Source organism: Buceros rhinoceros, unplaced genomic scaffold (assembly GCF_000710305.1).
Source record: "Buceros rhinoceros silvestris isolate BGI_N320 unplaced genomic scaffold, ASM71030v1 scaffold19150, whole genome shotgun sequence".
NCBI lineage: Eukaryota > Metazoa > Chordata > Aves > Bucerotiformes > Bucerotidae > Buceros > Buceros rhinoceros.
In genome coordinates this window covers 73,118-82,189 of record NW_010388259.1, presented here as the reverse complement: position 1 = coordinate 82,189, position 9,072 = coordinate 73,118, and positions in this window count along the sequence as shown.

Sequence of the window (9,072 nt, the reverse complement as noted above, 5' to 3'; positions counted from 1 at the left end):
GGTGTAACTGTGTGTGTGAGTATCATCCTGCATTGTAAAAGCCTCACCCAAGGTATCTGTGCATATGAATTTAAAAAAATGCTTTGGCATAACCAGAGATTCCTCCATGCGCACCTTGCTGACGTTTCTGAAATACTGAGAGAATAAAATCTGAGAATTCTACCATATATAATTTTCTCTCCTTGGCAGCAACGTCTTTAAATGCGGGGGGGGGAATGAAGAAGAGTCTGGTGACAAGAGACTTGACCTCCATGCTAAGACAGTTTATATTAGCAAGATGCAGCAGAATGCAAACAGCCTCAAAGAGAAGAGATGAAGATATATATATTTAGATATATGTATATAATGTAAAAATGCTTATTTTATATGGGAGAGGAAGATTTGTCAAGGTAACATAAAATGAACCACTCTAAGACTAGCTTCCAGCAAAACATTTTGCTTTATTTGATCTATTTTCTAGCTACAAGTCAAGCTGACATCTGTCAAGCTGTTTAACTTCTCATATGGCAGTCTCTAAGAAACGTTTCATGCAATGTCTACACCGCTAAATACAGGGTCGGTAACTGGGGTTAAACAGGTGAGGAGGCACAGACTACTCTACGGACCGGTAACAGCGTATTATGTACACAGAGCCATATTATATTCTCATGTCTTCACAGTAATGTGCAAATGTGACAAATATGGCTTTTTTTGTTTTTTCCTAAAGAAAGTAAGACATAATTATACAGAATAATGTTTTAAAATGCTTAGGAGGGTTTCACCTCGTTGTGAAACCTGTTCAGTCTTCATTGCATTAGGGTTAATTAGGAGCGACCCCAGCACGGAGGTGTCGTTCAGGTGTATTTCCAGAAGGGGGCACAGATTCCTAAGGCACAATATTAACGTTAAACATTTTTAATTTAAGTCATGCTATTTTATTTTAAGTTTGTTTTTATTTTTTTTTTGGTTATACGAAATAATAGGTCGTTGCTAGTTATATAATAAGCGGCTGATTGTAAAAAATAAAATGTTGAGTGCTACACTACATGCCTACCTGTAGCTCCAAAAACATCAGCTAATCTGAAAACACACTATACAGCGCTGCATATTAAACCGTTCTTTTTTGGTAATGTCTTTTTCATACATGTAGCAGACAGTTATAAGGCTTCTGCGGAATAATAACATTATAACTGAACAAATATTTTACACTCTTCCATACTGGTATTTACAGTTTCTATAACTCATATTTTGTCATTTGGTAAATAACACGTATTTCGTATGCATCCTTCTTGCCTATCTAAAGTGCTTGCTTAACTGCATGAGGAAAGAAAATGCATACCTGCTTCAGGTGCAACAAACCCTCGAAAGAAGTAGGTGAAATATTTGTTGTGGATCTGAAATGGATTCTTAGAAATTGAAATTATTGCTGAATTCAGTGCCCTCACTAGGCAATCATCTATATTATTTGTCATGTATAAATATATGCATATATACTAGTATGTATGTACATGCATACACATTCATCTATCCTGTAAAAGATAGATTTCAATTTTTTGTCCATCAACCTTTTTTTATTTTGTGCTATTCAACTCACTTGTGCTATGACTGAAGCCAGATTAAAATCAAAATCTTAACATGCTACTACTAACAACCCTATGATTCATTAGCACGTAATAAAGACGATATGCGAAAGAAAGCTGAGATGATGACAAACCAGGAGGCTTTTGAAATGCACTGAGAATAAGGCAATAGGCTGTACATTACAGCAGAGGGAAAGCTGAAGAAACTCTGGAATTCATAAACGCATCTCACTGGAGCAGGGGCTGCTCTCCCCACTGCGCTGCAGAGTCCTGCGCATTCTTCCAACATCGCTCTCCAGGACGCAGGCTCTGTAGTTTCTGCACCTACCAACACCTTCCATGGTAGCAAATTCAAAGCTTATTAAAAACGCCCTGATGCCACAACCTGGTAAAATAAGGCACTTCCAGGGCTGTATTCCAGCGGTGCCGTGCCAAAAAGACGGGCACTGGGAAGAAGCACTCAGGTTCTGCTGATTTTCCTAGTTTAGTCCCATGAAATGTGCCGTGGCGGAGCCTATTCCCTCCTCTTCCTTTTGAGATGATTTTCTTTAGAGAAGCGGTTTCATCAGTTGAAGTTGAGGAGCTACTTCTTTGTGAGCGAGAGGTAAATCTTCAGTTCCTGACATTCAGTAAGGTGGAAGATCAGTGGTACCAGGCAACGTCTTCAGTTTATTCAGTATCTCTCTACTCGAGCCGACATGCCAGCTGAGCCAGAAGTGCGGGGGGGTTCCATACCAGGCCCGCACTGAAAGCTATGAATGGACATTGGTACTGGAAAGGTCATTCCTTATAATTTCATTTACTGCAAAGAAAGAAGACAAGAGAAAAGGCACAGATTAGCATCCCACTGCTGCAGGCGGGTCTCTTCAGTACACAGCCCCCCAAACCTGCATCCATTCCTCGACAGCTTCAGTACGGCTCTGAACAGCAAGTGTAACGCCAGGAGAGAGCTTGTACAGGCTGATCACAGTGCAAACCAGCAGGATTAACCAAGGTTATTAACATGCTAAATACCGTGTAAAACCAGGCATCACAACACCAGCAGCATCCTGCATCCTTGATTGCATCAAACGTATTTAACATTTGGAATCAGTCACAGATTACAGGTTTCAATTGCTCTAGGACTGGCCCAGAAACCTAATGCAAACAGAACCACCGGAAATCTTAGAATAATCTACCTCTTCCATAAATGGAACCCTTTGGAAGGTGTGTTAGCCATGGTGGCAGAAAGCTGCCAGCCAATGAAGCTGGCTGTGTGCAGCTGCGGTGCCTGGAGAGAACTTCGCAGGCTGACTTTTTCCGCTGTGGGACGGTATGAGGGGAAAAAAAAAAAAAAAAAAAAAGGAAGAAGAAACTGCTGCATGCTTGCCCATTCCCCAGAGCTGGTAAGACATGTAAACATCCCCCCTCCTTTCACGGTGACCAACACATGTGGACATGCAGCCTTCGCTCCTATCCACACAGACAGATGGGAGGGACAGGCAAGTCAAAACCCTTGGCAAGAGGCAGAGGAAAGAACAAATCAGGTCCGCTATCTCCGCATCAGCCAGTCAGACTGCATCTCCTCTGATAAACGGCTGTTTTCTGTATTCATGAGTCTTCTTTCATTCTGTTCCCCTGCCCCTGCAGATCATCAAGCAATAGTTTCCCACACTACAATTATGTCCATTTATCAGCTTGTGATTTTTGGCAGATGGACAGGAAATGACTGAACCTTGCAAAGGCCATCAACAGTGGGCCACACAACATCCCTTTTATTTCCACCCCACCTCCCTGCAGCGACTGCCAGCACCTGATTTACACGAAGAAAGACAAAATGCCATCAGTAGAGCTATCGCCGCTTCTGAGTTTCCCTAACATCGCCGGGAGTGGGAAACACGTGCCCACGTCATGGGAGCCCCACGGAAAAGCCCACATTTTCCTTTCCTCATGGGCTGCTGTTCACAGCCGTCCAGATAACTTCATGTGTTTACTGGAAAAGACCAAGCCTCTCTAAAACCAACTTCCCGAAGCAATTAGTTGGGGAGGTTTTTTGTGGGGTTCTTTGGTTGTTTTTTTGGTTTTGTGTTTTGCTTTTTTTTTTTCCCCGCAGACCTATTGCCCATTTAGTAATTGTAGCACATGAATCAGTCAGGATTTGTGTCACAGGTTCTGGCCACCGAAACCACTTCTACCGATCGATACGCACATCGTACTTCAGAAAGGACACATCAGACACATTTGTAACTACCTGTTTATGGCAGCAAACTAAGAGTGGTGTGGAAATGAGATGAGAAGACAAAGCAGTTCTTTCCCTGGAGTGTGTCGTGGAGTTCATCTTCAATATTACCAAACAGTGGAAACAAAATCAAGCAGCGAGCCCTGCGCTGTGGCAAAGACTGTGCTGCATCTGAGCTGCGCGAGGAGTGCTACCCCACCGACACGCTGCAAGAATCCAGACTGCTTTCAGGACCCAGTCCCGGCCTTGAGCACAGAAGAACGCGCTTCTGTGGGATGATTTTTCCATGATGCTTTTGTAAAGATAGTGTCTTTGATAAACTTCTCAAAGCAACACTGGGTATGCAGCAAAACCACACAGTGATATCCTGGTGCTGAGCGTGACAATAAAAACAAATCCTCATATGGGCCAGACAGGGTCACAGTTTTTCTAACCTTCCCTCAAAGTTTCTGTTACATCAAATAAAATTAAGATACTACTCAAGGCTACCCTCGGTCTTTGTACAGTTAGTTACTGCCGAGAAATATTTAATGATGAATCTTCACAGCGCTCCTGTAAAATATGAACCTAAGTATCACCAGTATGTCACAGATGGGGACAGGGAGGCGGAGAAGCGAAGAAGCTCCCCATCTCAGTCAGGGTTAGCACTCAGGTGTCTCAGACTAATGGTGTAGCACGTGCTGAGGTACTCCTGCTTGCTTCACTCAGTAAAACTGTCCAAAGTAACAGCTCCCAGCCCTCCAGCCCATGCCTTCCCCTATTAATGGATTTAGTAAAAGTATTTTGGAAGCAACTTCATGACATGAGGGTGTAAAAGCCAGAGGTCCATCTCCAAAACTCATGTGGGCACTCAGAGGCTTCCCCTTCCAGATGTGCCAAGTACCCTGCACTGAATGCTCTCACTCAAGCGCTGTAGGACACATGGCTTATCCTAGAGACGACGTGACTGTCCATTTCAGCTGGCAGCCCACCTGCTTTGGCTCTGCCCATGAGACCACCACAGTCCTTGGGTCACAGTCCCTACAGCTCTCGGCAGCCAAACCAATTTATCCCCAGCTGAAAGACCTGTCATTTTGTACTGACTCCAACAGGACACAGATTAGATCTTTGGCTTTATTTTGCTTATATGCTACTTTCTTAACCTTGATGAGTAGCAGTTAAGTCCGATGTCCTTGTGTACCAACTCCTGACAGGTGTTCAACAATAACTAGACAATCTCAGCGTCGAACCACAACTGAACCTCGACCCAAATGCACCCGTTGCCACCAGATCTCAAAATCAAACGGGGCCCGAAATGCCAGGAAGGTGTCCAACACCTCTGTTATCCATGGTGGCCCATGGACAGCACATCTCAGACACAGGTCTCTTTTTCACTGTTGCTTGTTCCCCTTTACCCACCACAGCACTGAAAACACAGAAATTCCCAGTAACGCAGTGGAAATAACCTACCGAGTGGAACAAGGGTGCACACAGAAGGCCCAGGTGGGTCACTACGTGATCCAGCCGAGCAGCTGATCTTGTGGAGGCAGACTGCTGGCAGAGAGCACTAAACATGAGAGCTGAAAGGGGAAGTGTGCTGAGAGCGGGCTTTCCTGCCCTGCCTGCCGAGGCACCTGAGGCTGGAAGGAAAACCCTCTGGTGGGTGGGAATGGGGGGAAATCAGGGGGCAAGCACACGTGAAGTGCACTGGGTGGTGCTTGCTGGGTTCAGCTGAAGGATGCTCCCCACCACCGCCAGCCGTATGGTCTAGCACTCCCATGAAGACACTCCTCTCCCCCTCCAGGGCTGAGAAACAGATGTTGAGGGAAATCTTGTTGGGGAAAACGCAGTTTTGGGTCAGTCAAGATGACATGAAAATGCATATTACATTTCTCAAATAGTTTCAGATGTCTTTAGCATCAACATATTTCATTCCAAATTTCTGGAAAGTTTCTTTTAAAACTCCAAAACATATCAGCAGGTTTTCTTGATGTTAGAAAATGTTTTATTTTGGATCAAATGTTTTGTTTGACTCAAAACTGTTTTGTTTTTTTTTTTCCCCTTTGGCAAGAAAACATCAAATAATCTTGTTGTAGGTGACCCAAGATTGTCATTCCCCACAGCAAATGAAAAGTTCTGTTACTGACGTATGGCTTTGCCGAAGCATCCTGTATGACTGTCAGTACCAGCGTCGCATCTCCCACAACAGCCAGCAGCCGATTCTTTGGGGTAGAGCACAGGAATAGGCAGACATCCGGTGATGCTTTCTCTGGTACACCTTTACTCTGCTGAAGGTCTTTGTGAGCAAGAGGAGGTCTGCATCCTTGTTTCGAGTGAACTTCTATGAACTTTCTCCTGAGAAGTTTCCCAGTAACCTTCTGAACTCATTCTGGCCCTCACGGTTTTCTGCAGCAGCAGGTTCCACAGTTTAGGGTTGTGCTGGTGGGAAAAGTACTGTTTATTTTAAACCTGTTTCTTGATATTTTCATTCCTGTATTGCGTGAACGAGCTGATTGTTCCCTGTTCACCATCTCATTTGTCAGCCATCACACTCCTCCTCCCCCTTGGTATCCTCAGGGCTCCATCTGGTCCCGTAGGACCACTGCAGAACTCACCCGAGAGGTAACGTTTACTGCTCGCGCAGAGAAAATAATGGGTGCTTTTCTCTTAGTTCCCAGCTTCCTAACAAAGTATTTATTGTATATTTGAGGAGAGTCAGCTGGGTACTGTCTTGAATGCTCACGTTTTGGTTTACCACCCTGTTACTATGAGAGGATTGTGTGTGCTCCCCAGAACAGCAGCGTTCAGCGCAAGCAGCATTTTGGTCTGGGTCTGTGTTTCATCCTCACGCAAATGCTGCTCTTTGATTCCGCTGCTGTTTGGAGACGCGTCCATTCCTGTCTGCAGTTCCACTCCAGGAGCAGTGGCGTTTGAACGAGCCAACGTTTTTCAAGTAAAGGTGGCAAAGGCTTTACACTCATCTAAAAACCCCATAACCGCAGCACTCAAAAGAGCCATCTCACAGACAGGACAGAGGAGACCCGAAGAACCACCTGTCTTGCTGCAGGCCCTACGCGCAGCACAGCAGCGGATCTGGAAGAGTGTGCAAGGTGTGCCCAGATTATCTTCCAGTGCCCAGATTAACACACCGCTTCCCTGAAAGCAACCGGCTGATGCCTATCAGCCCAAACAGCTGAGTACAGAGATTTGCAGCATCTTTGTCATCAGATTTTTTTCACTGTTTTTCTGCTGGCTTTGGGGAGAGGGGCCATGGTTGCTTTTGTAGCTAACACCTACAGTTCCCCACAATGCTTTCCCTCAACTGATACTTTCCATTGTCAGCTTTTCCACTGACAGAAAGTAAAAAAAATAATAGTGCTGAGAAATACAGGTGACACGTGACCTCTCTACCTGTCAAAGCATCTGAAAGAGGAACCTTTCCTTTGCTCAAGAGCACATGCCACGGTAGCAGGATGTGGTGAGCTGTTACACCACAATTTGGTTTAATAAGGAGTTTTTTCTTCTTGCATTTAATTTAAAATGCCCTTGCAATGGAAATTTTTGCTTTACTAACTAGCAAAATCAGCGTCTTACCGATGCATCAGTTTGGGTTCCTGCATGGAACAGGACAACCAGATATATCTGAACAAATGCGGGTTCCATATATAGATGTGAACTTCATAGGAAGTAGAATATTTTTAACATTTGGTGGCTGTACATGGATTCCATCAACTGGCAAAACTTTAAACTTTTGCAGATTTCTGCCTTCCTTGTATCTGACTACTAATATGGGCAACATTGATTGTGGCCTTTTGTTTTAATACAATACTTGCTCTTCTGAGACAAAGTTCTGCCTTCAGCTCGGATATCGACCCCACTCCGATCAAAAAAGTGACACAGTCAGTGGTGCAGGGAGAGGGGAGATGGCACACGCAGGGGGTTTTCACAGCTGGGGAGCTCTTTGGGGCTACAAATAGGAGAGGCTGGAAGACTTTATATTCATAAAGGCGAATGAATCCGGGAGTCTGAAGAAATGGAAGGTGTGCCGAGAGCTGTGGTCAAATTCACAGTTGTCACAAGCTCAGTCTACGGTTTTGGGAGGGAACCATGGCACTTTGAAAACATACCCTATCTCTGTCCACTTTGTAAGGGGTAACATTAAGGCTCCAGTTTCTGGCTGGGTTAAGCCGCTTAGTCTTCTCACATCACACACCAAAGGCTGTGGAAGTCAAGGACCGTCTTCCACTGGCTTCAATCCACTTCATCAGCCCTCAGAAAGGCTTGTACAAGGAGAGCAACCACTGGAGCTGTGGCTGTTATTTAGTGCTGCGTCTCCTTCTGACTGTACACCTTTCTTTCATGAGCAAGCTTCCTGGCTCTCCACTCTTCTTCAAGGGCTATGACAGAGCGGAAGCAAAAGGGCCCTGTGAGGTTCTGCACAGAGAAAAAATCACCTTGTGATTCACTGGATGTGTACGTGTCTCTGTTCCTGTGTAAACGGGGATGGTATCAGGATGGCTTTTGGTTTCTTTATCAATAGGAAGAGCCACACAGCATGTCCCAAGACATCTAGGCCTTCATGGTCACATCAAGCTTTTTTCCACAGCTGACTAACCAACCTTTGTGTCATGTCCACCTGTGACGGCTGAGGACCATCATCTCTACCACAGAGCAGAACTGAAGCAGGAGGTTCAGATGCCGCAATGTTCTCTCACCAAAAAGCAACAAAAGCGAGCTGCTCTGACTGGTGCACGTGTCATGGAAAATACAAGTAATGCCAGCTGCATCTTTCAAGCTGCCTGTGTGAAAAGCCTGTGTGAAATTATGCCCAGATTCTGCTGTGTCCAGACAACAATGCCCAAGCAACACGGTGCTGTGTTTGGAAACTACGTCTGGACCATGTCTGATACCAGTCAAACTGCACAGCGAGGTGTCACATTTGAGTGATCTCCAGAAAAGAGCAGCAGTCCCAAAAGCAAAACTGCTTCAGTGTGGCTCATCATTTTTGCCTTCCAGCAGAATTCACCAGCTCAGGTCTAGCCTTACCTTGGTACAACTACAGTGACACCCACGTCAGGGATCTCTCCACATACCTCGCTACACGGTGTGGACGTTCCCCTAAGTGCTCTGAACTTCCACTGTCAGCAACAGCTCACCACTGACAAGCGTGGTGGAGCGGGGGCTCTGTTCTCCTCCCCACCGGGCACAGGTCTGACCACGCTGTGACTGTTCAGCGTACCAACAGGGACAGGGAAACGTAACTCCGGAGTGAGTCCACGAGCTTGATGCTGACACCACGCTACCTGGAGGAACGCT